At 39.6% G+C, this 18113-nt stretch overlaps 1 protein-coding gene and 1 pseudogene across 3 annotated transcripts in view; one reads left to right on the top strand and one right to left on the bottom strand.

Moving 5' to 3' along the window:
* TESK2 (testis associated actin remodelling kinase 2) overlaps positions 1-18113 on the top strand; it is a 143060-nt gene that overhangs the window by 76614 nt on the left and 48333 nt on the right. The window lies entirely within an intron of this gene.
* On the bottom strand, positions 9916-14334 carry LOC148778006 (BCL2/adenovirus E1B 19 kDa protein-interacting protein 3-like pseudogene; annotated as a pseudogene).

The raw sequence follows: 18113 nt of genomic DNA, 5'->3' as shown, positions 1-18113 counted from the left end.
CCAGAGAAGCTGTTTTATATTGAACTTCCATCTAAGAGATTTGCAGAAAAGATCTCCTACTTAAAAACAAAAAGTTGAAAGTTGCTAACATTAGTGATTTTGAAGGTGTACTTGGGAAAAAAGGCTATCTGCATGTGCTGCCAGATGGTAGGCATCTGATCCTCTTGGCATGAATTGGTCCTCTGCTGGCACAGCTATTTTGTGCCCAGCATGAGTGAATGAGCTGAACCTTTGCAGTTTTATTTCTCTCTTTTTCTTGACCCCAGCCTCCCTATTTCCTCTTTTCTTTTTATCTTTCTCCCTCCTAAGATTTCTAGTTGGAAGGAAGAGAGTGGCCCTGGTGAGACACAGAGGCAAGTAGATGTGTATATTTTGTTTGTGTGTTTGTATTTTTTTAATACATGGATACAGTTAAGATTGTTTTATCATCAGTTGCTCTAACTTATCGGTTGAAAAAAGGACAATAAAGTACTTTGTTGAGGGCAGGGACCAATAGTTTGGACCTCTTGTGAATAAGGTTGTTTATGCCAGGAAGTCTTATGCTCAAAGATCTGTAATCCAATTCTGTGCCCTGCTCACTTCCACTCCCCAATGGCCTTTTTGAGGACCTGTACCAAGATTTGTTCTCATACCTCTTTTTTATTCTTCATGCCATGAGAAATTTAATATTTCTTTCAGACTCCTTGTTGACAATCTCATGTTTACTTCTTTTTAGGCCACATTCTGAATTTATTTTCCTGTCTACCTATTTTTGTTCAGAATTAACTCCTCTTCAGAATCCATATGCAACAATATGATTGCCATTTTGTTAAAATGAAGAATATGCTTTCAAATCACCAAGTATTTATTTAGAACTACTCAGTCCAACCCCATGCTGGGTAATACCATGGTGAATAGATGAGAATTAGAGGGCTGTTATCTCCCAGATGGTCTCCTCAGGAAGCAAACTGTACACCTAGGAAACAGACTAATATCTGCTAATGCTATGAGGATGTGTCAGAGTATTTTCTCAACCTCATTATTAAGGTAGCAGTCTTTCCAGTTACCCATTATGAAAATCCCAAACCCATCTCTAATTATTCCTTTTATTCCTTGCTTCTAATCAGAAACTAAGTTCTTGATTTTAAACCTTCAAAGACTTTAGCATCTTCTTCTTCCCCTATGCATCTGTCAGTTCAATCCTCTTCACTTTTGCCTTGAACGAATTATTCTTTTTGCCCTTCTTTTCACTCTTCCTGATACATAGCTCTAATCATATAGCTGGCTCATTGGGAAAGACCCTGATTCTGGGAAAGCAAAAGGAGAAGAGAAGGGAAGGCAAAAGGAGAAGAGGGCGGCAGAGGATGAGTGTGTTAGATAGAATCATTGACTCAATGGACATGAATTTGAGCAAACTCCAAGAGATAGTGAAGAACAGGGAAGCCTGGTATGCTGCAGTCCATGGGGTTACAAAGAGTCGGACACAGCTTAGCATCTGAACATTTCTTAAAAACTTTCTGTGGCTCCCATTTATTTCAGAATTGAATCAGAAATTCTTTAGACAGCTAATGTCTGCTCTGTTTTTCTAGCCTTATCTTCAGCTATTCTTATGCACATTCTTATGCACCCTGTGATTTCCTAATTTTGTTCTCTTGGACAAGTTATTTGACCTCTGGGCTTTGGTTTCCCATTCTGTTAAATGAGGAGAATGTATCAGCTTAAAAATCATATGGAATTAACGTTGAATAGTTTTTAAATGATCAGGTTTGAAAAATATATTATCTCAGGGTGTGTTTGCGTTGTGTGTGTGCACGTGTTGTTCAGAATAAATGGGAAGCATTTAAAAATGATGGATTAAAGTTCACCTTTTTGATTTTATCATTGTAATCCTAGTGAGTAACTAAATGAAAGAGTGTCAATATAGCTGTCAAAGCAAATTTTATAACACTTGCACATTGGTAAGGGGATCTTAATATTGTTTTCTCTTCTCTGTACTAAGCTAGAAAGTCTGATGACTTATGAATTGAGTCTGAGTTCTAATTTCATATAACCAGAAAGTTTTTGTTTAAAATAAATGTGGAATAAGCTTCAGTACTATTTATGTCATTGTCTGTGGATAGTGAAGTAGTATAACCCCAGAAAGAAGGTGATTTTTAAGAAATTTATTGAGATATAATTGACATACAATGTAAGATGATTGTTAATATAAACAATGGGTACCAATTCCTGAGCACCTATTATGGGCCACTGTTGATCATATTCCTATCCCACTCACATGTTTTACTTTCTAGATGTCTCCCATTCTCAGCAAATGGAATCACCATTCATCTATTACTTATGCCAAAACCCTAGTGTCATCTTTAATATTTTACCTTTATTCCCTACTTCAAACCTTCAAGTAGTTTAGCATTAATTTTAAAATATGCCCTGAGTCTGACTACCACTTATTACCTACATAGCCACCATCCTACTTCAACATTCTTAGTTGATCTCCCAGATTCCCCTCTTGCTCCATGGTAGCCAGATTGAACTTGAAAAAGGTAAATCAGATCGTACTGTTCTCCTCTGCTGAATTTCCTTCTATGACTTTTTGTCACTCTTCAAATAAAGTCTAAACTCTGGGCTTTGATGTTGAGATGCGTGCATACAAGACCTTAAGTGAGTTGACCTGTCTGCTTCTCTGACTTTATTGTCTTCTTTTTTTTTTAATGTAGACCATTTGTAAGGTCTTTATTGAATTTGTTACAATATTGCTTCTGTTTTATGTTTTTTGGCTATGAGATTATGTATTTTGGCTACGAGGCATGTGGGATCTTAGCTCCCCGACCAGGGGTTGAACCTGCACCCCTTGCATTGTAAGGCAAAGTCTTAACCACTGGACTGCTAGGGAAGTCCCTGACCTTATTTCTGATCACTCTTTCCTAGCTTACACCATCCTAACCACCCTCACTGGCCTTTTTGTTTCTCAGATACACCAACCTCTTTCATACTTCAGGGTCTTTGTACTTTCTTTTCCCTTTTCCTATATGTCTTTGTTCCAGAATCATTTAGCATGCTTCTTCTGAGATATCCCATTCTCAAAGAGACTTTTGTTGACTAGCCTGTCTAAAATAGCCATCCAGTATCACTCTTTACCCCCTCATTATTATGCTTTGTCTACATCATTCTTATCATCTTTGAAAATATCTTGTTTATTTGTTTACTTATTGTCTGTAGCCTTCAAATAGCGTGAGTTCCCTGAAGGTAGTGTCTATAGAAGCAGATGCTAGATAGAAGCAAGCCAGTTTGTGTCACAGAAACCTACAAAACCTACAGTTCAGCTCTGGAACTGGAGGTGGACGTCAGGCTTGGGCTGAAAACAGGAGGACTATTGAAAGTCTTTTCAGGGGTAATGGGCCTAAAAGTCACCATCTCCATTCATTGCAATTAATCAGTTAAGTCTCACCTACCTCAACAAGAGGTGAATTTTTATTTTTGGAAAAAAATTGAACCATACATGCTTCATACTAGGTAAGCATCTAGTATGACAGCTGATGGAGAAGGAATGTTATCCTAAGAAGAGGGAAATGAAGGGACTGTCTGTGTATTGAATGGTGAGGCTTTTGAGACTTCTAGTCCTCTTCTATCCTTTGACTCTTAAGCAGGTAGGAATCATCCCCATCCCACCCACACCTGCCAGGAAACTGGTGGATTTGGAGAAATTGAAGAGCCCCAAGTAAAAGAAGAAAACTTTGAAGTGTAACCAGCAAAAAAACCTAATTATTATCTTCTAAATATACTTCTTCTAGGAGAGGTTTGAGAAGGAGCTGCATCTATGAAATAAGAATAGTAAGTATACTATAAAATAGGAGTAATTAGAGAGCCATACAGATTCTTGAAAATTTTAAAATATGATTATATGTTTATATATAGTTTTATGTGATTATTTATTTATGGTTTTATTTAAAGTATTTGATTGGACTGCCAAGGAGATAAAGAGGAAATCATCCATTAATGGTGAAAAACCAAAGATGGAAAATAAGAGAGAAAAGAATTTAAAAATAAAGGATCAATCTAGGAAGTCTGTTTTTGACTAATACAAGAACATTTTCTACAACTAAGGGGCATGAACTTCCTAAGTGAAAGGGCCTCCCAAGTGCCCAGCACAATGAATGAATAAAAGACCCATCCCAGAGCATATAGTTGTGAAATTTTAGAATATGGGTAATAAAAATAAGATTCTAAGCACTTCCACAGCATAGGGGTGGAGAGAACCAGAGGCCATATAAAGGACTGAAAATTCACATGGTATCAGACTTCTCAAAACCAGGTCTGGGGGCTTCCCTGGTGGTCCACTGGTTAAGAATCCTCCTTGCAATGCAAGGGACACAGGTTTGATTCCCCAGTCTGCGAAGATCCCACATGCTTTGGAGCAACTAAGCCCATGGGCCAAAACTGCTGAGCCCATATACTACAACTGCTGAAGCCCTTGCGCCTAGAGCCTGTGCTCCTCAACAAGAGAAGCCACCACGATGAGCAGCCTGCACACAGCAGTGAAGAGTAGCCCTCACTCGTGGAAGCTAGAGAAAGTCAACGTGCAGCAACAGAGACTCACAGCCAAAAAATAAATAAATAAATCTTTAAAATAAAAAAAAAACCCCAAAACCCAGCTCTGGAAGCTCTACCAGTAGAACAGTGCTTTCTGAGAGAAGATTATTTCTTGCTTAGAGTTATTTATCCAGTCAAACTACCAGTCAGGCATGAGAGTAAAGATATTTTCAGACATGCGCGGTTTTGAAAATGTTACCTCTCGTGAGCTGTTTCTTATGAAGCTGCTGGACTATGTGTCCCATCAAAAGTAAGGGGGCAAACAAAACAACAGATAACAATAAAAAGGCATAAGATCTGGAAGGAAGGGTGATAGCAAGTCCCAGGGTGACGGCTGGACAATAGTCTAGAGAATAAGTAGTCTAAACTGGAGTGGGAGGATCAAGAACTTCAGGAGAGAGATTGGGCAGTGGAATTTGAGGAAAGAATTTATAGATTCCCAGATGTGTTTGACAGGATGGACATTCATGTTCAGAAAAATTTTGCAGTTCTATTGGAGACTTTGGGGAAGAATTCAGTTCAGTCGCTCAGTTGTGTCTGATATTTGCAACCCCATGAATCTCAGCACACTGGCCTCCCTGTCCATCACCAACTCCTGGAGTCTACCCAAACCCATGTCCACTGAGTCGGTGATGACATCCAACCATCTCATCCTCTGTCGTCCCCTTCTCCTCCTGCCCTCAATCTTTCCCAGCATCAGGGTCTTTTCCAGTGAGTCAGCTCTTCACATCAGGTTTCCAAAGTATTGGAGTTTCATCTTCAACAACAGTCCTTCCAATGAATACCCAGGACTGATCTCCTTTAGGATGGACTGGTTGGATCTCCTTGCAGTCCAAGGGACTCTCAAGAGTCTTCTCCAATACCACACTTCAAAAGCATCAGTTCTTCGGTGCTCAGCTTTCTTTATAGTTCAACTCTCACATCCATACATGACCACTGGAAAAACCATAGCCTTGACTAGACGAACCTTTGTTGACAAAGTAACGTCTCTGCTTTTTAATATGCTATCTAGGTTGGTCATAACTTTCCTTCCAAGGAGTAAGCGTCTTTTAATTTCATGGCTGCAGTCACCATCTGCAGTGATTTTGGAACCCCAAAAAATAAAGTCAGCCACTGTTTCCACTCTTTCCCCATCTATTTGCCATGAAGTGATGGGACCAGATGCCATGATCTTAGTTTTCTGAATGTTGAGTTTTAAGCCAACTTTTTCACTCTCCTGTTTCACTTTCATCAAGAGGCTCTTTAGTTCTTCGCTTTCTGCCATCTGCATATCTGAGGTTATTGATATTTCTCCCGGCAGTCTTGATTCCAGCTTGTGCTTCTTCCAGTCCAGCGTTTCTCATGAGGTCCTCTGCTATAAGTTAAATAAGCAGGGTGACAATATACAGCCTTGATGTACTCCTTTTCCTATTTGGAACCAGTCTGTTATTCCATGTCCAGCTCTAACTGTTGCTTCCTGACCTGCATACAGGTTTCTCAAGAGGCAGGTCAGGTGGTCTGGTATTTCCATCTCTTTCAGAATTTTCAACAGTTTATTGTGATCCACACAGTCAAAGGCTTTGGCATAGTCAGTAAAGCAGAAATAGGTGTTTTTCTGGAATTCTCTTGCTTTTTCAATGATCCAGTGGATGTTGGCAATTTGATCTCTGGTTTCTCTGCCTTTTCTAAAACCAGCTTGAACATCTTGAAGTTCATGGTTCATGTATTGCTGAAGCCTGGCTCGGAGAATTTTAAGCATGACTTTACTAGCGTGTGAGATGAGTGCAATTGTACAGTAGTTTGAGCATTCTTTGGTATTGCCTTTCTTTAGGATTGGAATGAAAACTGACCTTTTCCAGTCCTGTGACCACTGATGAGTTTTCCAAATTTGCTGACATACTGAATGCAGCACTTTCACAGCATCATATTTCAGGATTTGAAATAGCTCAACTGAAATTCCATCACCTCCACTAGCTTTGTTTGTAGTGATGCTTCCTAAGGCCCACTTGACTTCACATTCCAGAATGTCTTGACTCTAGGTGAGTGATCACACCATCGTGGTTATCTGGGTCATGAAGATCTTTTTTGTATAGTTCTTCTGTGTATTCTTGCCACCTCTTCTTAATATCTTCTGCTTCTGTTAGGTCCATACCATTTCTGTCCTTTATTGTGCCCATCTTGGCATGAAATGTTCCCTTGATCTCTAATTTTCTTGAAGAGATCTCTAGTCTTTCCCATTCTGTTGTTTTCCTCTATTTCTTTGCGCTGATTGCTGAGGAAGGCTTTCTTATCTCTCCTTGCTATTCTTTGGAACTCAGCATTCAAATGGGTATATCTTTGCTTTTCTCCTTTGCTTTTGGCTTCTCTTCTTTTCACAGCTATTTGTAAGGCCTCCTCAGACAGCCATTTTGCTGTTTTTCTTTTCTTTTTCTTGGGGATGGTCTTAATTCCTGTCTCCTGTACAGTGTCATGAACCTCCATCCATAGTTCAGGTACTCTATCTATCAGATCTAGTCCCTAAGTCTGTTTCTCACTTCCACTGTATAGTCATAAGGGATTTGATTTAGGTCATACCTGAATGGTCTAGTGGTTTTCCCCACTTTCTTCAATTTAAGTCTGACTTTGCCAAGAAGGAGTTCACGATCAATGGTAGGCATATAGTCCATGGGTTGCAAAAGTCGGACACAACTGAGCGACTTTCACTTTCATATAGTAACTAAGAAATGAAAAATTAGGCAAAACATTAAAAATTTGTGCAGGAAATAAAATGTAATCATAATACACTATTTGGCTTAATAGTGATTATAATCAGTCATAATAGTGTAAATGCTGAGTTTTGATTTGCTTATCCTCAGTATTGATTTTACCCAAAATTGTCTTAATAGTATTGGAAAGGTAGTAATTTAAGAGGGTGAAACCCTCAGCTTTCACCCTGGAAAGTCAGTAGGTCAGAAAGAGCAGTGTTAGTATGTTAGTTAGCTAGAGCTATGTTGGTAAATAGAAGAAACAGCTAAAAGAGTTGTTACTCAGAGGAGTAAGATTTAGTAGTGATATGGGGAGCCTGGGGTACTTATTATTTTTCATCATTAGCTATTTGAAGCTATTTAAGTTTTAAATAGGCTTCCCTTGTGGCTCAGTTAGTAAGGAGTCCACCTGCAGTGTGGGAGACCTGGGTTTGATCCCTGGGTTGGGAAGATCCCCTGGAGAAAGGAAAGGCTACCCACTCCAGTATTCTGGCCTATACAGTCCATGGGGTCGCAGAAAGTCAGACAGGACTGAGTGACTTTCACTTTCACTTTCAAGTTATAACTGGGCTTCCCTGATGGCTCAGATGGTAAAGAATCTGCTCTCAATGCAGGAAATCCAGGTTTAATCCTGGGTTGGGAAGATCTCCTGGAGAAGGGAATGGCTACCCACTCTAGTATTCTTGCCTGGAGAATTCCATGGACAGAGGAGCCTGGTGGGCTGCAGTGCATGGGGTCACAAAGAGTTGGACTCGACTGAGTAACTACCACTTTCATTTTCAAATTATAACTGAGGAAAATTAAGTTAGGAGGCAATTGCAGTAATTGCAGTTGGGCTTCCCTGATAGCTCAGTTGGTAAAGAATCCACCTGCAATGCAGGAGACCCTGATTCGATTCCTGGGTGGGGAAGATCCCCTGGAGAAGGGAAAGGCTACCCACTCCAGTATTCTGGCCTGGAGAATTCCATGGGGTCACAAAGAGTCAGACAGAACTGAGGGACTTTTACTTTTCTTTCGGAGAGAGCTTGGACTAAGATGTAAAGAAGTCATTGGATTCTGGATATTTTTGAAAGTACAGGCAACAGAATTTTCTAATGGATTGGGTGTGAGATATTAGAACAAAGAAGGAGTCATCTAGAATGACTTTTATTTAGGTTTTTGACTTGCATGACTGGGAGAATTGAATTTCCACTATATATCCTGGGGAAGATATATGTATATCCTGTAGGGGCCAGGTTTGGGGATAGGAGATCTGGAGATAATCAAGTTGGGTAAACAAGTCTGGAATTTAGAGGAGAGGTTCAGGTTGATTTTATCACTTAATAGTTAGGGGACCTTAGATAAGTTATATAACCTCTATAACCTCAGTTTTCTCATCTGTGAAATAGAAAAGAATAATAGTACTCCTGTACCAGGTTGGTGGTGCTGCTAAAAATTCAGCCTCTGTGCAGTGGTGCTGAATCAAAGCTTGGAGACAGTTTTGGGAAAAGGAATAGCTTTATTGCTTTGCCAGGCAAAGAGGGAGGGACACAGGAGGCTCATGCTCTGAAAAAAACTGTGTGTCCCAACCCAGGGAGATTTGGTGAGTTTTATAACAGTGGTTCAAGGGCAGGGTTGCTGATAAGGATCAAGGTGTGTGCAGGACTTGTACTCCTTTTATCTGGCTTTAGGTGGTCTTCTCATGGTCTTCTTGAGGTTAATCAAACAGTGATCTCCTCTGAAATGAAGAATGCTAACATCATCCACTTGTTGGAGATTTTAATTCTGTAGAAGGGCTCAAAGATACTATGTTTTATCTCTTGAGGTGGAACCAGGACCCTGCCCCAAAACTACTCTTTGTTTCTCTCTCTCTTTTATGGTTTAAAATAATTTTTTATTGCTCAGGATATCTTTTATTGTGTCTTCTTTTGTTTATTTTCTTTTTTAATAACTATAAATTCAAACTTGCCTTTGTCTTGAAAAACAACAAAGCTTTTATATCACTTGCTAACCTGGTCTTATTTAAAAAGAAAGATGGAAATTATCTTGCAAGAGTAAAATTTGTATCATGAATGATACAGAGGTCTAAGTCTATTGGAACTAAAAGGAAACAACAGCATTGTTGACAAAATCATAATTTGCTGGTAACATTTGCAGGAAAAAAGCCCTTGCAAATTTCTAAACAACAATAAACTTTGTTAAGAAATTTCTAAGTGTTTTTTAGGTCAAAAAGAGAATGAGATTAGTAAAACTCGATGCCCCGAGTTTTAATAGAATAATGGATTTGAGAATTACTGGAACTACTTGGATATATAAAAACAGGGTGTAGGTTGGGTCATGCTTACAATGGTCTCAAGTTCAAATAAACTACTGACAATACACACTTCACAAGTCACACGCTTTCCCAGGGGCTTTTTTCCTTCAGTAGGTACTGGCGGTAATCGAGATTAGTCATTTTCCAGTGTAGGTGCCTAGCTCCAAAGCCAAAACATGGCAAAGGAAGAGAGATGGAATGAATACCTTAAGAAATTGTGCGGAGAAAGAAAGTCTCCCCTTTTTTCATGGCTCCACTTTTCCTCATACTTAAGGAAATGGAATATTTAGAGTGCCTGAGTGGGACTCCTTAGGTGAAATGTTTTCAGGTCTGCTAGACCAGGGGGTCGCACAGAGTCAGACACGACTGACGTGACTTAGCAGCAGCAGCAGACCAGCTGGACACCCAGTCTGCGAGTTTCTTCAGTGCACCCACATCTTTCTCTTCGGCAGTTTCTTCTGACTGAGAGCTACTGTCCCTGCTGCTGTGTTGCCCATCAAACACGATCTCCCCCTCTTCTGGTGGGGAAGGGCTGTTGCAGTGAGAACTGTCTCTTGAACTACTCTGTCTGAATTCATGTTGTGCATCCAGAAGAATCTTCTCCATGTCTTCATTGTGGATAGAGGATGAGGAGAGTACCTGTTCTAGCCCCCTATTTTCCCCATTGTTATAATCATTGCCATTGCTGCTATTCCTGGGGAGCTGCGCCCAGAAACTGTTGAGGCTGACTGGCAGAGGCAGAGACTGTTCATCTTCCACACAGTTGTTATTGTTGTGAGGGGGGCGGAGGCTGTTGGGGCAGCTGGAAGAGCTGCAGCCACAGAAGGATGGGTAGCAACGCTATCCTTTGTTTCCTGACTGCTCCTCCCTTGTCTCAGCATCACCTCCCTTCCCAGATTAGCAACTGTTTGAAAGGCTTGTGTGCCCAGGATCCTGCTTGCTTTTATGGAGATGATTAAATGAAATAATATCCACAAACAACTTACCACAATGCAAGGCACTAAATCTTAACTATTTATTTTTTATTATTTTTGCTGTTATAATCATCTGAAGCATTATATATTGAGACTGTATAGCATAAAGCTTAAGAGTTAAGGATTCAAACAACAATAAACAGATAACTTGTTATGCAAAAAAAAAGAGCTAAGGATCTACTTCTGACTGCCATTTAATCAGTCTTCATGTCTGTAAAATGGAGAGAGTAATAGTACCTATTACATAATATCTTCATAAAGATTAAATGAGGTAAATCCTTTATTTAGAACAGTGTCTGACACATAAGTGCTCAGTAAATGTTATCTATTATTTTCATTCTTTGTCCGTGAGCTCCTTAAAGAAGAATTTATTTATGTTTTTTTCTATGGCCCCTCAGTTCAGTTTAGTCGCTCAGTCGTGTTTGACTCTTTGTAACCCCATGAATCGCAGCACACCAGGCCTCCCTGTCCATCGCCAACTCCCAGAGTTGCAGTCCAAGGGACTCTTCTCCAACACCACAGTTCAAAAGCATCAATTCTTCGGTGCTCAGCTTTCTTCACAGTCCAACTCTCACATCCATACATGGCCACTGGAAAAACCATAGCCTTGACTAGACAGACCTTCAGTTCAGTTCAGTTCAGTCGCTCAGTCGTGTCCGACTCCCCGCGACCCCATGAACTACAGCACGCCAGGCCTCCCTGTCCATCACCAACTCCCGGAGTACACTCAAACTCATGTCCACAGAGTCGGTGATGCCATCCAGCCATCTCATTCTCCGTCGTCCCCTTCTCCTCCCGCCCCCAACCTTTCCCAGCATCAGAGTCTTTTCCAGTGAGTCAACTCGTCGCATGAGGTGGCCAAAGTATTGCAGTTTCAGCTTTAGCATCAGTCCCTCCAATGAACACCCAGGACTGATCTCCTTTAGGATGGACTGGTTGGATCTCCGTGCAGTCCAAGGGACTCTCAAGAGTCTTCTCCAACACCACAATTCAAAAGCATCAATTCTTCGGCGATCAGCTTTCTTCACAGTCCAACTCTCACATCCATACATGACCACGGGAAAAACCATTGCCTTGACTAGACGGACCTTGGTTGGCAAAGTAATGTCTCTGCTTTTTAATATACTATCAAGGTTGGTCATAACTTTCCTTCCAAGGAGCAAGCGTCTTTTAATTTCATGGCTGCAATCAGCATCTGCAGTGATTTTGGAGCCCAAAAAAATAAATTCTGACACTGTTTCCACTGTTTTTCCATCTATTTCCCATGAAGTGATGGGACCAGATGTCATGATCTTTGTTTTCTGAATGTTGAGCTTCAAGCCAACCTTTTCACTCTCCTCTTTCACTTTCATCAAGAGGCTTTTGAGCTCCTCTTTACTTGATCCTTATTGCCTGGCACTGTGCTTATATATATGTGACAGGCAGTGAAAAAAAAAAATTAAGTGTACTGTTTATCTATGGAGAGTACAAGTATTTTCACATAGTATTTCTTGATACATGCTTGTTGGGTTGAATAGGGGAAGAAATAAATCATTGGGAGAGTGTTGTTTCAAAAGTATGTTCACATAAATTGAAGTTTGTGTTTATATTTTGCTATTTTGGCATGAGTTTATGAGTAATTGTAGGCTAAAGGATAAATTCGGGAAGGAGGAAGAAGCTTTTTCAGTGCTTGGGGAGACAATCTATATACTTCTAAACTTCCTGGGTTTACAAACAAAAAGCATGTTGGGGACATTTTGAAGTCACTGTCCATATATTTATTAATAGCTCTGCCTTTGTCAGGAGACTTGCTATTTTGCTGCTTGCATGACTGTTTTGAGCAATGTGGTTTAAAATTTTCTATGAAATAAAATACAGAATGAATTCATTCTTAGTCTCATTTTATTTTCAGTTGTTATTCAATAAAGAGGATATTTTTTTCTTAGAAATCTAGGATGTTTTTATATTTATTAAACTGGTATAATATTTATAAACAAGCAGATCTCATTTTAACTTTTTAGATATTTGTATTATTTTACTAAGAAAAAGTAAAATTTGGACATGAACTTGATTTGTCCTTTTGTTATTATATGTAGTGCTATTGACATAATCTAGTGATGGCCGAGGCATGTTTATTCTGCCTTTAGCAATCTTAAAATTGGACTATAAAAGCAATGGGCAGAAAAGAGAAAGCCAGACTGAACCAGCTCTGCTCAGTGTCACCTGATGTGAGCTCTGGTGGTTAATGTCAGTTCAGCTGAGTTTTCCTTATGAATTTTCATATCTAGGATCCAGTACAGCCAGTTTTCCATGATGTAATACCTCTAAAACATGTTTGAACTCCAGCAAGCCTTAATTACCCAAGGATATTACTCCTTTTTTTATGGGTCTGGATTCATAGCTCTTTTGGGACTTGAGATTTGAGCCATTTCCGTCTCTTCTCCTTTTTGGTTATTGGTAATTTTTTCTAGTCCAAGGGAGAGTGTTGGTATCTTTGCTTTATTTGGGAGTAAAATGCAAAGCAGTTCCTTTTAGTGCCACACATTACAGCTTAGTGGAATCTGGTGGAGTATGTTCCAGGGCCTTGCCTTCCAAAATTATGTGAGGAAATAAGATAAAAATATATTTAAACTTCTGGAAAAACTTATTTTTTTTTTTAAAGAAAAGTAAACCAGTCTAAGTAAGTTTCAGATGCAGACCTTTTAGAAAGCATATTATTATAAAAATCATGCCCACATTCTAATATTTTGCTATAGGTTTATTTCAGGCCTCTTAATTGTTTTTACCAAACTTTGGAGTCAGACATTTTTCCGGAAAGACCAGTACAGGTCAGAAAAACTTTTTATAATAAGAGTGCTGTTTTTACTGCTCAAAGTTGGCAGTAGAAGGGCTTGTAAAGCAAACTAGTCAGATTTTCATTGGTTTGCAGATAGTTCTTTTTTATGAATCAAAAACAAAATTATTCTTGATCTACTGGCCTTTTTCATACATACCGATTATCACAGAACAAAACATAGGCTTTTGAGCCAAATGGATCCAATTTCCAGTACCTTCTCTAGTCTTTGTCAGGTCACTTAAATACTCTGAATCTTATATTCCTGGATGATAAAATAGGGGTAATTTCATATCAGGTAGTATCTATAAAACACCTAGCACAGTTTCCAGGTATATTGTAGGTGAGCAGTACAGAGTGATTTTCTCGACAGCTTTGACGCAATGGCTGCATTTCTCTTCCTAGGTCCTGTTATGCAGAATTGAAGAGGTCCCAGTCAAAATAGTAGTGTCAGTGTTTTGTTTTGTTTTTTAGAACAAGGATAGATGTGTTTTAAACTGTTACCATACCTTTCCCATATTCTTCTGTTCAGGTAATAAACTTTTGAGAAGGGATAACATTTAAACTTTAATGTTTAACTCTGAGCTTTATACATGACTGTGAGTTCAATAAATATTTGACCTACTAGATGTAAATGCCACCAAGGAAAATAACATTATTATTTTCCTTATGCTTCTTTACAAAGAGTCAAAGCCCAAAGTCTATCTTAGATCTGTGAACATTATAACATAAAATAGTGACCCTTAGATTTTTTTGATTGTTAGTTTTCTAGGACCGCTGTAGCAAATTGCCACAAACCTAATGGCTTAAAATAACAGAAAATTATTGGGCTAAATTCAGATCTTACTGGGCTAAATTCAAGGAGGGCTGTATTCCTTTCTGAAGGTTCTAGGGGAGAATCTATTTTCTTACTTTTTCAACTTCTAGCGACTGTTTTACATTCCTTGGCTTGTAGTCCCCTTCCATCGTCAAAGCCTGCAGTGACATGTTGAGTCTTTTTCATATTGTAGCCCTCTGATATTGACTCTTATACCTCCCTCTTTCCACCTTTGAAGACCTCTTGTGGTTACACTGCACCCACTTTACTAATCCAGGATAATCTCCCTAATTTAAAGTCAACTGATTAGCAGCCTTAATTCCATCTGCAGTTTTTTTCACTTATTCTACTTGCCATCTAGCATAGTCACAGGTTCTAGGGATATGGACACCTTTGGGCATCTTCTGTCTACCATAGAATCCCTTAGGAAAACATTTTTGAGCCCATCCCAGGTGCTACTGTCAACCCATATTAACATTTCTCTTTTATAAATAAAAGTTTCCATTTTCTTCCCATACTTCAATGAATAATCTCTCTCATTCCCCAGTTTTGAAGACTGCTGGCTAATAGTAAAGTCTTGAAAGGTTCTGCCTTGCAATAAGAATTTTAACTTTTAATTGGACTCTAAATATTTACTGAGCACTAATTATGAACAAGGCAGTTTTGGGTATATATAGAGAAACAAAACTATAAGATGTATTTAGTCCAGGTGGGCTAACTTAAAATCTTATTGGCTTAAAAGCTGTTTCTTACTCATATTCTAATCCAGTGCATGTTGAATGGAGGTTGAAGGCAGGCTCCTTTTAACCCAGGACAGGGCCTCAGATTACTCTGTTGGATCCTGTGCATCTGCTGGCAGATGAAGGAAGAAAGTATGGAGGATGATGTTGAGGTTTTTAATGGGACAGGCCTGAAAATGATACAATCACTTCTATCCCTGTACCACCGGCCAGAACTCAGTGTTAAGGTCTTAACCAGCTGGGAAATGTAGCCTACTTCAAGAGGAAAAGGGAAGTTAACAAGTAACCATCTCTTCCATACTCTTCCATCTCTGCCCTGAAGAATCCTCTAATTGAGTGGAAAAGGTGGACATAGTTAAAACATGTAGAAGGCAAGCCTGGTTAGTGTTACAGTAGAAGTTTAAATGGAGTAATTTGAGTGTATAGGGAAGAGAAAGATTAATTTTGATGAGAAAAATGGACTTATTCCAGCAACAAAATGGAAGTGGAAGTGGGAGAGTTCAGGACATATTTAGGAGAGGCTGGTTATGTAACTACAGTAAAACATGAGAATGCAGATGGATGTAATAAATAAAAAGGTTTGGATCAGATCATTCAGACTGTTGAATAACATGCTAAGGAGTTTGAACTTATATCAGGAGCTCTGAGCTGCCACAACAGTTTTTTCGAGTAGCCAATAGCTTCTTAAGTGAACAGGTTGTGTCTTACTCATTTTTATATCCTCTTTATAACTATACGGAGAGGTATTATAACATCATGGTTAAGAGCACAGACTTTGGGAATTCCCTGGTGGTCCAGGGGTTAGGACTCCGTGCTTGCACTTCAGGGGCCCTGGATTCGATCCCTGGTATTGGAGAAGACAATGGCAAGCCACTCCAGTACTCTTGCCTAGAAAATCCCATGGACGGAGGAGCCTGGTAGGCTGCAGTCCATGGGGTCACTACGAGTCAGACATGACTGAGCGACTTCACTTTCACTTTTCACTTTCACACATTGGAGAAGGAAATGGCAACCCACTCCAGTGTTCTTGCCTGGAGAATCCCAGGGACGGGGGAGCCTGGTGGGCTGCCGTCTATGGGGTCACACAGAGTTGGACACGACTGAAGTGACTTAGCAGCAGCAGCAGCAGCAGGGGGAACGAAGATCCCCCAAGCCACATGGCACCCCCCCCCCAAAAAAAAAAAACCACAGACTTTGGAACCCACTGTTTAGATTTGACTCCTGACTCTGCCACTTATTAGCTGTGTGACTTTGGACAAGTTACTTAATTTCTCTGAGCCTCAGTTTCTTGATCAATGTGATCGGGTTAATAAAGGTATTACTTCTTTGGGTTATTATGAAGATTAAATGAATATAACAGAAAATGCTTAGAGGCTAGATGGTAAGCGCTCTTTGAGTTAGTTCTTATAATTGTTATGATCATTACGGTGCCTGGCACGTAGCTGGCACTCAGTAGTATTTGAGTGGTCAGAGTTGTGTTTTAAATTATCCAGCAAGTGTTTATATACTGTCGTATGCCACTCAAGAGAATGCTTTAAGAAGCTTATGGTCTCCTAATGGAAATATAAGGCATATTATAAAACAGTTAAAGGTGGAAAATTATGATGATGTGGCAATGTGGTGTAGATGGAGTGCCTTGGTAATTCAGAAGCATGCTAGTTCAGAAATACTTCTACTTAGAGCCAGATTTGTTTTGGGGAAAGGAAATGAGCTTTGGGGCAGAATATAACTCTGTGGAAATGAAGGGTGGGGCATTCTAAATATTGGAAACAGTCTGAGGAAAAAAGCTAAGTTATGGAAAAGTGTGGTTATGATACTTTATGGGGAATGGTAAATCATTCTACAGGAAAGAGAAAAATTAAGTCTCTGGTCAAACTCTAGTTTACCAGTAGTATCAGAGTTGGGAGTTTCCTGTTATAGTCTTAGTAACTTTAGAGTAGTGATCAGCTAGCTGTCTTTGGTCGAGATGGAGCCTTGCTACTCAATATATTCTCCATAGACCAGGCAGCATTAGGATCACTTGGGCGCTTTTTAGAAATTCAAAATTTCCCCCTGACTTATAGAATCAAAGTCTGCAGTTTACATAACTTCTGGGTGATCTATTTCCATATTAAAATTTAGGAAGCACTGGTCTAAAAGACAGTGCAAATGTGTGTGTAATATGAAATTAAAAATAACAAATTTGAGTAATCTGTCACTCACTCTCAAGTATATCCATTAAGAAAATGCCCCCTTTCTGAGTTAAATAAGCTTGCATGATTTTGGGTGATGGTAGTGGAGAATAAGAATCATTCATAATGTACTTTTTTTAAGATCCTGTCTCTTACCAAGAAAGATTTTCAGCTTCGGACACAGTTTAGATTTTGATTAAAGTAGCAATAAAAATTTCAGTGAAAACTTACTGTTGATATATTAAAAGCCTTTTTAGGCATAAATCACTTCCCTATTAAGGGTGAGTAATATTTCCCTTTTAAAAGTATATGCTTTTTATAGCAACTTGAATGATTAGCTCTGCTCAAGCTCTTCTTCCAATAGAAAGCTAATGCCTGTCTCAGCTTGCCAGCTCTTTAACACCATTTCGATGTGGTGGTGGTGGTGGTGGTGGAAAGGAAATGAGGTTGAGGAGGTCTAGCAGAAAAGTTTCACGTAGAAGTAGAATTGTGCAACACCGCTATGATGTGGTGATGTGAGTAGGGGGTGGGGAAGACTGTCACACGAAGCCAGTGCCTGCCTGAACGTGTCCTCTGTGGCATCTCCGTGGGTGGTGTAGTGATAGTGATGGTGGGTCTGAGAGGATGGGAAGCAAGGGTAAATCACACTCAAAACAAGTACTTTCAGTTTCTAGATGACCCTTTTAACTTTAGAATGTAGCCATTGTTTTGCTAATAGAATCCTATTGCCTCCCTTCTATACAAATATTTCATGAAATAAAATAAATACCTCTTGGTTTTCTAGCCTTGTTCAGTTCAGTTCAGTTCAGTCGCTCAGTCGTGTCCGACTCTCCGCGACCCCATGAATCACAGCACGCCAGGCCTCCCTGTCCATCACCAACTCCCGGAGTATACTCAAACTCATGTCCACAGAGTCGGTGATGCCATCCAGCCATCTCATTCTCCGTCGTCCCCTTCTCCTCCCGCCCCCAACCTTTCCCAGCATCAGAGTCTTTTCCAGTGAGTCAACTCGTCGCA

This window comes from Moschus berezovskii, chromosome 4 (assembly GCF_049115385.1).
Source record: "Moschus berezovskii isolate FMDL1 chromosome 4, NW_MosBer_1.0, whole genome shotgun sequence".
In the NCBI taxonomy this organism is placed as follows: Eukaryota; Metazoa; Chordata; class Mammalia; order Artiodactyla; family Moschidae; genus Moschus; species Moschus berezovskii.
The sequence above is the reverse complement of the archived record's forward strand: the minus strand, read 5'-3'. Positions and strand labels throughout refer to the sequence as shown.